Below are 17,559 nucleotides of genomic sequence, written 5' to 3'. Positions count from 1 at the left end.
ATCATCAGGGTGGACGGTTCCGAACCACGTCTGCAAGCTAACACGTCAAAACTAGAACTAAATACTGCAAATGGACCGTACAACTATAGTTCAAAGTAAATAACTTGGTTAAGTTGTATACCGAATACTCCAAATAGAAAAGTCTACTGCTTTGATTATGTTTAAGTATGTTCAAACTGTAATACATGTACCTTAGATACGGTTAGAATTTATAAAGCAACTATGGAATTCGGAAGATATCAATAAAGCATTTATATCAATAGTGCCGCTGAATAACGTTCATTTAATATATTACTTTGGCAAATCATTAAGTCAGGTTTTCAGATGTAACGAGTAGAACGGTTTAAACTAGGGACGCAAGAGGTTAACCGGTTAACCGGTTAACCTACCGGAACGACCAGTTAACCGGTTACATTTTCGGGAAAAGGTTAACCTTAAAGAAACATGAGTATGCTCTGTTCATGGAATAATTTGTACGATTTTAAGTTTTCGTGCGACATACTGCCAACTTGCGCTGGCGACTAGTTAAGAGCAACATGCCGCACCACCGACGGTAATAAATTATGTGTCGACAAACGAAGTAATAAAGCAATAAATCAGTACCTTTGTGGTCACAACAGCGGGTATGTTTTGATAATTGGTGCTATTGTTCTATTTTTACTCGCGAAAATTTATTTAGCGAACTGCGGGGAGTGGGGGCAATAAGCGAAGATGTTATTGACACGTTTATCAAGCTCGCGATAAAAATTAGTTAAAACATTGGACGACTTATTTTAATATTTAGATAACAAATATCAAACACTGACTGCTCGCGAAAAGAAAATGTTTTTAAGTAACAATTTTAACAAAAAGTGCATTCGTAGTTAAAAACTTGTCGAGTTGACGTCGTATTTGTTTTATCATAAATTAATATTAATATAAGTAATTTATGTCACCACCGATTCGACCACTACTGTCTGAGGCAAGTTTTATCTAAGAAAGCAATTTTCAAACTCATTTAATTAATACATATCAATTAAAAAGTTATTTTAAGACTAAAAAGTCATTAAATTTAGTATTTATGCAATTGCTTAAAAGTTGCGCCGTATGGTACGTTAACAAGCACGCGCGTGAATTGTAAACCCAATGACGACCGGTTTGAAAATAAACATCGTTTCCCAACAATTGCGAATGTGGCCCGAAGCATTTCTATGCCATCGACATCCGTGCCATCGGAGCGAATGTTCTCGAAAACTTGTAAACAAGGTTTGCAACCGCATCAGCCACAAGCTAGTGGACAATGTCATTTTCTTGACCAAATGAACACTGTTTTTGTCAATGTTCTGCATATGCATGTACGTTTGCTGATTTGTTTGAACTGTGAGGTACAATTACACTAGTTTGACAATTATTTTAAAGCATTTTTATATTACGTTAATTTAAGATTAAGAAATTAAAACAAAATTAACACAAAAAACGCAAAACTATTGTGAGCGATACGACCCGAACGTAATATAAGCGGCCCAACCAAAAATAAATTAATGGCACGTGAACATGAAAATTGTGTAGTTCTTATGACTTTTTACTTATATGCTTTAAAGGGACTGTCAACCACGTATGACGAGAAAATAAAAGTTCTAAAATACCGTATTTTTTACAATTGTTAGTTTATGCTAATTAAAATATCACGATTGGTATATTACATTACTTGAAAAAAGTTCATATTTTCAGTATATTCGGTAAGAAAATTTCGCGATGTGAAATCGAAAGTACATCGCGAAAATAGGTGACTTAACGATTTACACAGTATAAATAACGCAAGTAGATTAATCATTATATATATATAATATATACAATTCACTACGCTTGCACAATTTGCAATCCTTGGATTACCACGTGTTGATGATGATCAATCTACTTGCGTTATTTATAGTTAACTGGTGGTTACCTGGTAGACATAACCAGTAAAATTTATTACCAAATATACTGAAAATATGAAAACTTAACAGCTTTTTTTCGAGTAATGCATTACACCAGTCGTGATATTTCAATCAATATAAACAAATAATTGTAAAACATTAAGGTATTTTACAACTTTTCTTTTCTTCGTCGTCGTGGTTGACAGCCCCTTTAACACAGGAAAAATAAATTTTTAAAAAGCATACATTTACAAAATTATTTCAAATAATAATTTTATAATAAGAAACCGATATGTTATCAACGCAAGCAATTGCTTTCGTTTCTATATAGTGCATGTACGAGCGGTATGACATGTTTAACGTATACTAAAACATTTTTTCTACTAAAGGTTTTTCGGTTAACCGGTTAATAACCGGTTACGGCAAAAGGTTAACCGGTTATTGTTTTTTGTAACCTCTTGCATCCCTAGTTTAAACATAAAGCAGCCCCGAATAAGGCTTTCCTAAGATACTAATTCAATAGTGATCGGTTACAAAGCGTTCTCAACGATTGCCGAAAGTTTGCCGAGGAAACCGAAACCGTCTCGAATGCAACCTTCGGTGTCCAAATTTTACAATGTTTTATATTTGGATGCCAATTTTATTTCAAATAAATGCCTTGTTGCATTAACACAACACGTTCAAAATTAATCTCCAACAACTGTAGTCTGAGGATGGGCCTGTGAATGCGGCACAAAACGAAATGATACAGTTAGTTGTTCAGCATAAAAATAAATAAAATGACGAATTCATTGAACATCCTTTCAGGATCTTATTCTTCGCTTCTGATGTTGAGAGCGGCGTTCACAAGATCGGTTTCGACATATTTGTGGGGACAGACCCGAACAATCAAGCAACAATAAAACGGGTGTACTCAAATTTTACATCTGGCAACATTGGGGTGAAAGGCCATTGAAATACCACTTCCCATTTCGAAATCAAACATGACTTTTTATGTGTGTACCAGTTCAATAATAATATGGCAACTAGTAGTTAACATACTTGCGTTCTTAGATATGTACATTTCAGTGTCACCATAGGCCTATTTGCTAAAATCAACACGGTCAACATGTCGGTGTGACTTCTTGTTCGGAGGAGTCCTATTGCAGATATAATTTCAATTAATAAATACATTGTCCCGTTAAATTTATAATTCCGATATCCATTTGTTTTTCTTTAAAAATATCATATTCTCATAGAATAATATAAAAGGGTAATAACAATCAAATAAAATTAAACTTGTACAGTCGGGTTTACGTGCTGTTTTGCAATACAACTTCAAACCACAAGTATCATTAAGGTCCGCCTAACGATCGGGATGGGGTTGGGACTCATGGGTTCGATCCCGATTGTGGGAGCCTTTTTAAGATCTCCCACAAATGAACCGAAGTACTGGTTCTATCCAGAAAAATGACTCAATAGCGTTTCAAGAAGCATAGGCTTTTAATGCAATCGATCTAAAATAAATAGGATTAACTTAATAAGTATACGTTGCAGTCAATCGGAGATGAGAAATGCCGTGATATGGACGGCGTGTGTTTCCTGTCGAGCCAGACCGTGTTTTTGGACAACTGTTGGATGCTGGTGGGAAAAACAGATCTAGACAAAGTGTCTGCTATAGTCAACGTGACGGCATACAGCCAAGCCATGTTGGGCACATCTGCAACGATGAAAGCACGTTTGCATAAGAAATAAATAGCCTATAGTTATATATTTATTTATTTAAATATATATATATATTTATTTATATATTTATTTATATATTTATTTATTATGATCAGCATTGGGCGTAAACCTTTATTTTATGTTAAATAGCTAAAACACAGTTACAATAAATTTAAAAAACAACAGCTTTTCATGCATTGAAAATAAACTACCAAAACTGCGTATATCAGTAGCTGTGTTCGTCTTAAAATCATTTGAAGGGAAACAAACATATGTTCACGCTTTCAGACGTCATGTTTTTGTTACAAACCCCATTTAGATTTTCGCTCGATCTTAATTTAGTTATACAATGTTGTAAGAAATTATTTGTTGAAAATATGTTTTCGTTAACAGTTTTGTTTATAACATTCAAACGAAATACTTTGAACATAGAATAACGTATTATTCTAATATAACGAGTGTATTATTGTGATATCTGTAGAACAGTTTGCTGTTAAGGCTAGCAGTTATAAGCATGTTTATATGCAGTTGCTTTTAATTACACATACATCTTTTAACATTTTACGTAAAATAAGTAATTTACTGTTACGAATGCAAAAATTGCGTTTTCAGTTAGGGCCAGTAAACAAGTTGAGGGCCTGAGAAATGTAAGTTAATTAATATTGTTAATACTTTTATGTTACAGCAGTACACAATTAATAAAGTAATAAACAAACATTCTTGGTACGTAACACATCACATGTTTAGATTCGAAATGTGCATGAAAAGAATATGACAATGGTATAATCTAGATATTGGTTCTTTTTGTCGAGACTTATTATTTTTGTTTGACTAAACAACACTGCTAAACAAATACAAAGATATACTCACGTCAAAGGTAGAGATACATTGGAAACTCGCTATTCTAGATGACGGTCCCAAGAATCACCGCATTGTAAACAATACTCCCACAGGCTTTCGTATCACGTGGGATTTGCCACAGAAACAATCTTGCTACGGACGAGCAGACATTGTGATCGTTCTCTCCAGGAAGGTATTTCGCTGTGATCATTCTCTCCAGGAAAGTATTTCGCTGCGCTTTCCAATCATATTCGTGTAATCCCCCAGTCGTTTGACATAATGTATTGTTTTAATGAAACTACAAATGGCCTTTATTGACATCCACTTTTCTCTTCACTTTTTAATAGATGCATTTTGATATTTAATTTGGTGTTTTTTATTATTTTGGTGTCTATTTTATAAAATGTATACGTACTACTTTAAATTGAGATATAATAAACACGGTAATCCTTGTTATACCATTGATTCCATGTCTATTTGAATGGACAAAACGTGTCAACGTATGCCATACAACCCAATAAATGATCAGATGTAACTATACAAGACTAAAATAAAGTCAAATTAATCGAGAAAAGATAAGACAAGACAAACCTTTACATGATGTATACGTCTACACATTGTTAAACACGGCCAAAAACATAGTAAGGGTGTTGTATTGTTGTTGTAATAAAAAATTAAAGTTTCGAAAGACAAGCTTTCTAAATATAATTACAAATATAACCAGAATTGTGTTCAATATTAGTCATAACAAGATTTGACCATAAAACTTCACACAGTTCTTAATATTCACAGTAATGTGTTCGTTTATTTACAATCAGAATGCAGGAACACATTATGTCTTGATAAGTAATAAAGCAACATTAATAATCAAACTGTCTCGTAAACCAAAATAAAATGGTCGATTTATTAATCAGCCTCAGTAAATAATACAATATAACTGATAACATCCACGCAAAAAAACAACAACACGTACAACACAATTTATAACATGTACTCAGTTTGCATAACATATATTAAATGTATCTCTGAGATAAGAACACATCGAGGGGTGAACGGAAGACTGTTGTAACTCATATTAAATAAAGAATAGGATACAACAGTTTTCCGTTCAGCCCTCGACATGTTTGTTATCCTTGTGATAACATCATCGGCAAGCGATAGAGAGTTTATGCTTTATTTTCCGGAATGGATATGTACTATGTGTTTTTTCGAAATATAAAATATCACACTCGAACACAAACGCGTGGTCTTTTCTATATTTTGTGTGTGCTAATCTTTGATTTCCTTTCCCAAGACCGTGACAGGTGAAGCTTTACTGCAGACGTACTATACGCCGGGTACCAGTAATCACTTCGACATTCTTGGGCTCAACCCGGAGACATAATACACATTGGGTCTTACTATTCAGACTCCCGGGACACCGGCAGAGCAGACAGACTTTCTAACTACAAAGACGGGTAAACTATTGCATTTAAAAATTATTAGAAAGTGCGATACTTACCTTTAGCCACCGGCCACTCTTGGAAATAGCGATAGATTTTGTAACGTTCTTTAATTGCACTTGCTAATATACATAATTAGATGGAGAGTAAATTGGTACCTTTTTCCTAGTTCCTTATTCCTTATACGAATAATAAATAAAGAACTGTTAATTATTCCTTTTTCAAGCTTAACATATCTGATATAGTGTTTGCAGAAAAATAATGCATACAATTCTTCACTAAATCAAAGCAAAATAACTCGAATACATTTATTTAATATACATGTATTACGTTACATGTTCATGTTTCTTCCTCGCGCTTGCATAGGATTTGTTGTTTAAACCGAACCGGTATTCTCTCATTCGAATATCAACTTCAAAACCTAAAGCATATAACATTATATAAATAGTACAGCATTTTCCCGAAGTTGACAAATTTACTGTCAACAAGTCGGACATTTGATATTTATTTTATTATACCGAAAACACTATTCAAACATGAAAAATTTATATGAACCATGTCTGTTTACAACGGAATTGCAAAACTGCTTACTGCTCATGCTCGAATGGTACAGTACAATTTGTTAACATTCCGCACGTGATTGCTAAGGTATTGGGCGACAGGTTTTTTTTTGGTAGCGGGCGACTGTATTTGTTGGACAGTACATTTTTTCCCGCTTGGTCTGACAGTATTTTTGTGCCACGATGGTCTATGGGAGTTTAGCCATGTGAATAAAAGTGAGGTATAATAATATTTTATATGTATGTGATATGAAAGTGCAATCTTAAACATTTTAACATGTTTGTTGTTATTTATAATCCAGTTCCTTTTTCGCTGCTGAATAAGAAAAAAGGAACTATTCCAGCCAAATAAGGAACTGTCTTTTTCTTACTTAAACAACAACACAATTGATCCAAAGTTAACTCCATATAAATGAGCATCATAATATGTAGGTTGTATATTTAAAATACTAATTGAAATACATTTCTAATTAGTTTTAAGTAATGATCATTCAATTCCTTACTCAGTTTGAATAAAGAATAAGTAACTGGTTCCTTATTCCTTTTCGGAATCGAATACGGAACTGGCATTTTCTTTCTATAAATTATAAATCAAAATGAAACAACGAGACGAATAAATCAACGAAAGTTATTGTAAATGTAGGAATGGTATAAAAATATTAATTGCGGTTCCTTTCTACTTTGTTGTATTTAATTATAACATAGTTCCTTATTCGATTTGAATAAGGAATGAGGAACTAGTTCCTTATTCCTTATTCAAATCGAATAAGAAACTGACATTTTTTTACTTAAAAAATACATAACTATGAATAAAGAGACGCTTAAACCAAGGAAAATCACTGTAAAAGTAGGTTGGAATTAAAAAAATACGTATTTATTACAGTACATTTATTTGTGATATTCTTTTGTTATGATAACATAGTGCCGTTTTCGCGGCTGAATAAGGAAAGCACAAACAGCTGCAATACTAAAAATATCATTTTAACTTTTACTACCGAGAACAGTGCAATTGTGTCGGTTAGCACGACTTTTAATCGTGCGCCAATGTTGAAGGTCGCCGGATGTAACGTAGGCATCCTAGGGCGAGAAATCGCGCTTTCAGAGATAGAAAATCTATTGAAATAAAACCACCTAATTACAACAAAAGCAACAACGGAATACAAAGGCAGTTCAATAAAACGTTCAAGTCTTATAGAGGCACCTAGAGGCGCCGCTGCTTCCGGTTCAGTCTCACTTTAATGTTACATCAGTGACGTCGCACTCATGACAATGCTGTGCGGAACTTTTGCACTCGTCATGTGCCGAACTTGAAAGTCGCCGAATGTACCTTTGGTCTGCATGAGCAAAAAACGCGTATTCGCACTAAACTATATCTAGGATGCGCGCTGTTTCGTTTAAATTATAAAATAAAATAAAATATTGAGGCATGTAGATGAAACTTTTCAGTCTTCTAGAGGCATTTGAACCGCTGCTTCCGGTGCAGTCTTCCTATTATGGAGACGTATTGAAATCATTTTGCATTCTAAATCATATCTCTTTGTAACTGTTTTCGTATGAAAACTGAACAAGATATCTAAAACATGTTTAGTTTTCAGCTATCATATAGTCTTGGCCAATATTCAGGGTCAGATAAGACTTTAAGAACTGTAACAGAGATATAAAGAACAAATTTACACTAATCATCGCCAATTATAACGAATATAAAGGTACGCTATTCTAGATTTATATGAATTTAAGTATCCGAAATTATGGCCTCTGAATAAGGAATTGGGTGTTAAGTTAGCTCCTTATTCGGAAGCCTGTATTTCGGACAATCACATTCGGATATGCTAAATTTTACATGGCGTGCTGGTAATTTAAGCATGATTATGTTATATGGACGCATTCTGTCACATTTCGTTTTATGTTCTATGTGACAATACACGCTGAAAACAAGTAGTATAAGGACGATAATAAGGAAATTGTATTGCCTTACTCAAACATAAATTGAAATTCAAATAATAGTAAATGTCGATGAAAATCATGGTTTATGTAAGTTCGAAGTTAAAAATAGTTATTGCAATATATTTCCATCTAGTTTAATTAAGTAACAACACAGTTCCTTATTCAGTGCGAATAACAATCATTGTAAATTTAGGTTAGGTATCAAAAACATTAATTGCAGTACATTGATCTTAAGTTTCATTGAATTATAGCCTAGTTCCTTACTCGGGTTGAACAAGGAATACGGAACTGATTCCTTATTCCTTATTTAAATCGACTAAGGAACTGGCATTTTCATACTTAAAAAATATTAAAATGAACTGACCAAACGGACCAAAAAATAAATGAAAATTATTTTAAATGTAGGTTGGGATATAAAAATCAATTGCAGCACATCTCTACTAAGTTTCATTTAATGATAACTCCGCTCCTTATTCGGATTGAAAAAGGAATTAGGAACTGGTTCCGTATTCCTTATTCAAATCGAATAAAAAAAACTGGCATTTTCATACTGTACAAAATATTAAAATAAATCAAAGAGACCAATAAATCAATGAAAATTATTGTTAATATGTGTACGGTATCAAAAACATTAAATGCAATATATCTCTACTATAATTCATATAATGATAACCTATTTCCTTATTCGGATTGAAAAAGCGAATAAGGAACTATGTTATCATAATATAAAACAAAGTAGAAATGCACTGCAATTAATATTTTTACACCCGACACACATGTACATTACTTTTCGTTGAGTTATTCGTCTCGTTGGTTAATTTTTATTTATAATTTATAGAAAGAACATTCCAGTTCCTTATTCGATTTGAATAAGTAATAAGGAACCAGTTCCTTATTTCTTATTCAAACTGAGTAAGGAACTGGATTATCATTACTTAAAACATAGTAGAAATGTATTGCAATTAGTATTTTACATATACAACCAAAATATAAATAATCTGTTCATTTATATGTGGTTAAATTTGGATAAATTGTGTTGTTGTTTAAGTAAGAAAATGCTGGTTCTTTATTCGGCTTGAATAAGGAATAAGGAACTGGTTCCTTTTTCCTTATTCAGCCACGAATAAGGAACTGGATTATAAATTAAAACAAACATGTTTAAATGTACAAGTTTGCACTTTTATGTCACATACATATGAAACATAAGTTTATGCTTTAGGTTTTGTTTATGTGAAGTTTGTATTCGAATTAGAAAATATCGGTTCGGTTTAAACAAGAAATCCTATGCAAGCACGAAAAAGAAATATGAACATGTAACGTAAAACATAAAGTAAATGTTTTCAAGTAATTTTGTTTTGATTTACTTCAGAAATGTTTGGAATTAATTTTCTTTAAAACCCTGTAACACATTTGTTACGCGTCCTCGAATAAGGAATACGGAACTAGGAGTAAGGAACCAACTTACTCTCCATCTTAAATTGTCTCACCTTTAGTTTAAAGCTCCCTTCTTTATTCATTGCATCGCTCTTTGTTTCATTGCATTCGTCTTTTATTTATTTTTGCTTTTCTCTGTTTTTCTATCTCGTCCCCTCGACTAAGTATGTCGTTCCCACAATATACTAGTAGCTATCTCGTTCCCTCGAGTTAGTATGTCGTGGGAACTAGATAGCAAAAAGTGGAGTGCAATTAAAAAAAGAGGAGTGAATTGATTAATTGATCATGTGCATCGGTTTCCCAGAGAGCTGTATCTAGATACGGGATGACCAAATATATTGCTTAAATGGGACTTATGTGACTTTTTTTGTACAAATTATGGTTTGCCAATGGGTAACAAAAGATATAAAACATATCAGAACTAAACTTACGTTAACATACTCAAATATATTCAGGACTTTCAATACTGATGATATTTAAGATTCTTTTCCATTTTAATAACAATTTTACATGATAGCTATCGTGCATCATTATTGTGATATATTATGATACACGTGAACAACCTACAAGCATTACAGCTGCAGAGCACATAATTTATACTTCGACACCAATCAATTCTTCAATGACCGAACCTTCAGCATCCTCATCAAACTTAGGCATAACAAATCTTTGAGTATAAAATATAAATTCTAAATGCAATTTTGTAAAGAATCCAGTTTTATTCTTTTTCACAGAAATTAATTTGTAATGTATCTTTAAGATGTGTATTCTTCATTAGCAATAAATCATTTAATCTGTATGTACACATTTATATTTCTGCATGGTCTTCCTTAACAATTATTTTAACATGTTGCCTATGTAAACTATTGCTGCATACATATAACTATAAACACATTGTTGTCAGAGCTGAATTAACATTAAAACATTTATATTTATTGTTTAAACATTGGAATGTTTTACGTTTACACACCAATTCATTCTAACATTTTTGACCACAAAACGGCTTTGATAGTAGTGCATGTATTCTCAGGTGAAAAACATAACCGATTAAAAATTGCATAATGTTCATATTGTTATTTATACACATGGATTGTTTCATAGCAAAAAGAATGCACAGAAATATTATTATTTATTGTTCAACATTCGGCAGACCATGACCTCCGGAGAACATAATATTAAGCATATTCAGACGGATGAACAGAGGAGGGTATTAATAGACAGAGATACAGTAAACCTGTAGCTGAGGTTTTGTAACAAACCGACTAAAACAACATGGAAGTCACAGTTTTGTGAAAAAACAATCATCAAAATCATGTGCATTCTAAATTGAGTATATTACTCTTGTTATAAATTCACAAAATACCGTGTTTATACAACTTTCTACAGCAACAAGCACAGCCGATGGGCATGATGGATCAAACAGTACTGCAGCTGCAACAACGAAAACATGGGACCAAAGTATTGCATAACTCTTTCTTACTTTATTGTTTTCGACTATGCGCCACTTTTTCAGTATTGCTGGTAATAAAGCATGGCTAATAGGCAAACAAACATATACAGTTAGTGGAATTAATGGAAAGATTGTTAAAAGAAAGCCTCAAAAAAACTCTGGCTAGAAGCACAGGGTATTGGTTTGTTACAGGATTTTTTCTTCTAAATATCAGTATTTAAAATAATTTCAAATCTGACAGTATTCTTAGAAAATCCATTTATTTTATAATAAAAATATCTGCGAACAAGTCCCTTTAAATAGTACATTTTATTGTACTGCTTTAGGGTATGTAGATATGAGAAGTCAAATCCTTAAGAAGTTGCAAGTAAGAACATTTTCGAATCTGTAAATTACACTATTTCTCATATTCTTGACTTCGTTCTTGACAGAAGCCGTTTGGTCCGTGATAGCCATACTGTTGCCAGTAGCAATCACCTACTTCTGAACGATGTCTGCAAGGTACATCGTCTTAATTTAATTGTATGCTATATAAAGTAACATAAGTATGTTCTATTATAATGTTATTGTAGCCGGGTTGTGTATTCATTACACAAGTGGGTACATATTTTTTTATCATATACATGTCGATAATGATAAAAATGAAGGCCTGAACTTAACAAAAACAATTATGAATAGCAAATTGAAATTACAATATTAAATTACATATTGCATTGAAATACACAATAATCAGGCAAATACATTTTTAATACAAAAACGATACAATACAATGTATTTATATGAACAATAAAAGTACACTCACCATCGACCGAAGACTAAGTCTTAGAATAAATAGGTACTGGCAAATCGAAATTGCCCATTAGTAATCACATCTATCTGTTACGAGACTTTATGAATGAATGACACTATACTAGGGTATAAAACCAGTGAAACTCTATAGCTAAAAACATCTCACATAAAAACATGTAGGGTTAGTAACTTAATTCACTCACCAATTAGCATCCACACTGATACTGTCTTACATTCTTGATTGGGTTAGTATTATTAAAGGATTAGTGAGGGAATATCCTGTTACATTATCAATGTATTTATTACTCTCAAACATGTACACTGCTATATATATACTAGTATCATAGGCATGTGCCTCATGAAACGAATTTTGTTACTTGAGGCAAGTACAAAGTATTATAATAATTATTTCAAATTTTCATATGTACACCTATTAAATGTACACTACAATATATACAGGATATATGGTTGTAATTTATAAGTTCCATTTTAATATGACAATATCACTTGTTATAATTAATCAAGCTGCACTAATACCATATTTGACCATCATTGTGAACTTGACCTTTGCCCACTTATCACAGGCCTTGAGCTTGACACGCCTTTTCCAAAAAGTGAAAATTTATGATAAATTATTTTTAAGATTGCCTAATGAATTACGAATTACTGGAAAAACAGTGTAATGCCCTCTTTGGACATTTGACCTATACATGTTGCCGTGATATTTGAGTTGGAGATAGGTCATGTAGTCAACATGAAATCTGCTCATGGTAAACATTCGTGGTAAGTTATTAAAAAAGTGCATGCTGGATGATGAAGTTGCAGTCTGACAAAGTTGTATACTGCTTATAGTTGACCTTTGCTCGCTAAGTATGATCTTAACTTTGGAGCTCTGGTTTTACATGCGACACGCTGTTTCTACATGGTTAAAGTATTTGTTAAGTTATTTTTTAATTGCATGACAAATGAGATCAAATTACAGTTTGACCCTAACCTTGTATGGTGACATTTACAGCGTAATGGAATCGTAAACATGTTATGTTAAACGAAAAAAAATATAAAATTGCACATTGGTGTTACAATCTTTTCTCGCTATGTTATGTACAGATTTGATCTTTGACATCTAAGTATGACTTTGACCTATGACAATTTTACAGTCTGGAGAAGCTATATATGCCCAAATTTAAACTTTAAGTATGACCTTTAATATTGAGGCAGGAAGGTCAGTTTTACACGCAATATATTGACTATTTAGGGTGTTGTTTGTAATTTTAAAATTGCATGATGAATGACAAAGTAACATTCGGCCGTCGTTATGCACGCATGCACAAACACTCAACCGCTGTCACTGCTATATTAAGCTGTCCGAAACAGGGATACAAATGAAATACATACATGATTTTTATACAGTTCATTGCTTGCCATCCCAAAAAATATTATATTTTTGGTAATCAAGAACCAATGTTGTTATTCAAATATAAGCGGTTGCTGCTTTCATCTTTTGTTTCTTTAAATAAATATTGTTAAATATTTTGCCTCATTATCTTTTTCAGCCACAGACATCAATCACCGCTGATTATATGATGTGCATTTTGTCAGATGCATCGTTTGCTATGCTGCTTAGCTGCTCATTTTTTGATAACTTCTTGTCTGCATAAGTTAACGAATTAAACCCCCAATGTATCATAACAATTAAAAATTTCTGAAAGTGCATCGATTCCAATTAAATAATTTGCAGTCATTTTCACTGAGCACTTAAAGGGATCTTTTCACGCTTTGGTAAATTGACAAAATTGAAAAAAGTTGTTTCAGATTCGCAAATTTTCGTTTTAGTTATGATATTTGTGAGGAAACAGTAATACTGAACATTTACCATGGTCTAATATAGCCATTATATGCATCTTTTGACAATTTTAAAACCTAAAAATTATAAAGCGTTGCAACGCGAAACGATTGAATAATTTGGAGAGTTCTGTTTTTGTCGTTAAATTTTGTGAAACTACGAAGATTGCTAATATAAGGTATAAAATACGTCAAGTGTGTGTACTCGGCGGAATAGCTCAGTAGGCTAAAGCGTTTTTACTTCAGGACTCTGGCAGGACTCCAGGGGTCACTGGTTCGAAACCTGCTCCGGGCAATGTTCTTTTCCTTTTTTTAATTTTATTCTTGATTTTTTACTGGAGCTTTCACGATCCAATGTTTACAATTATCAAAATAAAGCATTTAATGAATAAGTTAAAAAATGCCAAAATCTGTGAAAAGGCCCCTTTAATAAATTGTAATAATTCTGTTTATTTTTTAACAAATGTCAAAAACTGTACAAAATGTATGCTTTATTGCTTGCTTGATTACTATAAGTAAACAAAACGTATCATAAAATATTGCGTTTATATCTGTATTACCAACTCATTATTATTGAAACGATTTAAATATGTGTGTTTAAATTTTGGTCACAAAAATGTATGAAATATTTCTGCATTTTTTTTTATTTTTCATTTGTCGATTGTGGCTTATTTCTTTTACACATCTTTAATTTTAAGAAATTAAAAATTAAATGGAACACCAATGGTTCTGAGACAAAAACCAACATTGCATTATAATTTACATTAGCATTGGTTTATGATTGTTGAAAGATAATGCATGTGTGCTGACATATTAATCTCAACAAACAAGAGGGCCATTATAAATTACTGAGAATTGTATCGTGCAGCATGCTGATTGTGGTGTGTCGAACTAAATTGGCGACAGGAAAACCAAATTCCGTTAAGTTACATAGTAGCTGAGTCTGTAACTTTAAATGCATAGAGTAAGAATAATGCTGCAAACTACACATTGAATTGATGTCTCATGTAAAGGAAAATATTATAGGTAAGATGACGTGTAACACAACCAACAAATATAACAATGCTGGAACAGACAACTTTTCACGCCCCGTGTTCATTTAGAGTTCAAGTCAATATATTAATCAGAGATTTTACATATTTATGTATGCAATGTATTGTTAATAAAGAATCCTTAACCACACTGATGACATATAAACTAAACACTAAACTTAATGGTACGGCGCATTTTCTAAAGGCATATCTTTGCTTATAAATATTTCGTTCGGAATTTAATCGTATAAATAGTACTGAACATTACACTTATCGACAGGCACCAAATTAACAGGTAACTAATTGGATTTGTAAAGGGTCAAGTAAACGACATGTTTATTATATGTATAGACGTGTTCCACACTGCGTATTGAACTTGCTAAGAAACTAATTTTATGTCCATAATGTTTTATTTATAGAACAAAACTCGCCTTCATTTGATTTGTTTGCCATCATGCATGAACCGATTAGACAGCTATATAACATTGAAATCGTGCACTTAAATAAGCACAACTATTGTGTAAAATGTATTTTGTTTCAGGAAAACAACTGTTTTATGTCGTCGTCGTCGTCAAATCAGACAACTCAAGCAGTTTCCATATTGTACATCGGGTTAATAATTTAACATCAGATTGGGCAATAGTTGTTAATATTGAGGCGTTGTTTCGTTAATGAGTGCATAAGGATGGGATAAATAGAGAATTATAGCATGTTGTGATTATTCATGGATTGCTATCCCATTGAACACGTTATGATTTCCTAATCATGCTAAACACGTCATGGCGTACAAACGTGGTATTTCCATGTCTTCCTTTATATCGCAAATATACATCGCGTTGTCTAAGGATCAGTTGTATTGGGCAGGAATTTTACAATGTTAGGAAACTCTACGAGATGATACGTATATATACTTAGATCCTTATTAAATAATTAAATATAAACGTATTGTATAAACTATTAAGTATGGTATCTATTGTACTATCTCTGGTATCACGTAATAGTCACGCAGGTCTTAAATGCTATTTTAAATATAAAAAAACCAGTTCTAGCGATGAAACACATATCATTTCGAAATAAACCGCGTTAGGAGAGTGAGTGACGGAAACATAGTTCAACAATTCAGTTATTCATTTTCCGCATTGCAGTCCGCACAGGCTTATCAGGGACGACACTTTCCGTTTTTATGGTATTTTAGTTTCAAGAAAGTCCCTCCTTACCGAAAATCAAGTTTCGACGGAAAGGGTTGTCCCTGATTAGCCTGTGCCGACGGCAAAGGCAAATTTGGGATGACACTTTACGCACATGCATTAAACCCAGTTTTCTCAGAACACGACTCTAATATAATTTGTATCCGTTTTCTCATAAACATACATATTATGCATAGCGTAATAGTGCTGACAAATATAAGTATGATGTTTAAAATCTCCGAAGAAATAGGAAGGTCATAACTTTAAGCAGTATAATGAATAAATGAAAACTAAAATTCAAGCTCCGTGATTATATGATAAAATAGTGTTATTGTTTGTTTATATATCAATCATTTAATTGCGATCATCAAAAAAATAAAGAAAAGACCATTGCAATTAAGATCAATAACATGTTGAATATTCATTTGTGAACACAGTAACATACAGGCATTTAACTATTTCCGGTTTTCTACCAATTATGAAATCCTTAGGGCTAATTAGAGATGATTTCATAAATTGTACATGCGTGCATTATTGTACATGTGAGTTTTGAAAATAAATACTTTATACCAGAAATATTTAAGTTTCACAAATTGATTTGAATATTGTGTCAACAAGCGCTTGCAGATTCAACTGTGTATTTCGATGAATCGATTCGTGTCATGGCGGCGAATCAACTCACATCATATTTAAACACTAAACATACCGTTGGAGAAAGGCGGAAAATATAACGTTGATATCACTTTTGTGTTTTATCACTATATTAATCATCATGGTGCAGGACAACGTGACTTTGTAGGGTTCACAATTGAACATTAATGTATATAATTACACTGGTGTGTGGTGGTTTTCTTCAAATAACTTTTTCGAACAGTTGTTCTTAAAAATTTGAAGTAGTTCATAAAAGACATTATACTGCTGCTCATGGCAATATGAAATACATCAGAATTATTTTATTTAATCAGCCTGTGTTCTTGGCAAAAATTCGAGGTGAAATGCGTTCATGTTTACGGTTGTGCTGCACACAACGTAAAATTTTGGCACTGACTTATGCACTAAATATTTTTTGCAAATGTATTCACATAACTTGAGATATTTGCAAACATAAAGTTCTTAACGGTGTGTTAACATTCTGTTCAGTCCTTGTAAACCCCGTTGATCCTGCACCCAGTAATCTAAATCATTTAGCATAACACCCATGCATAGGCTGATTATGTGAATGCTTTTGCAATGCCGACTTAAACCACTTTCGTTACACGGTATTTATTAAGACAGGATTCGTATCGACAAAATTGTCATCTATCACTGTGACTAAGATGCCCACATTAAATATACATGGAAATATAATTACAAACTAATGTCGTTAGTGCCGTTACTGTTTAAAGGCTTGATAAATCTGAGACCTGATATTGTTACACATGCTCACTTTTTTCCGATT

At 32.6% G+C, this 17,559-nt stretch overlaps 1 protein-coding gene across 1 annotated transcript in view; it reads left to right on the top strand.

The window, feature by feature from the left end:
- LOC127855047 (uncharacterized) overlaps positions 1-17,559 on the top strand; it is a gene marked incomplete in the record, with an annotated part of 514,210 nt that overhangs the window by 410,606 nt on the left and 86,045 nt on the right.

The sequence above is a fragment of the Dreissena polymorpha genome, chromosome 13 (assembly GCF_020536995.1).
Source record: "Dreissena polymorpha isolate Duluth1 chromosome 13, UMN_Dpol_1.0, whole genome shotgun sequence".
NCBI lineage: Eukaryota > Metazoa > Mollusca > Bivalvia > Myida > Dreissenidae > Dreissena > Dreissena polymorpha.
Note: the sequence above shows the minus strand (reverse complement) of the source record. Positions and strands in the feature narration are given on the sequence as shown.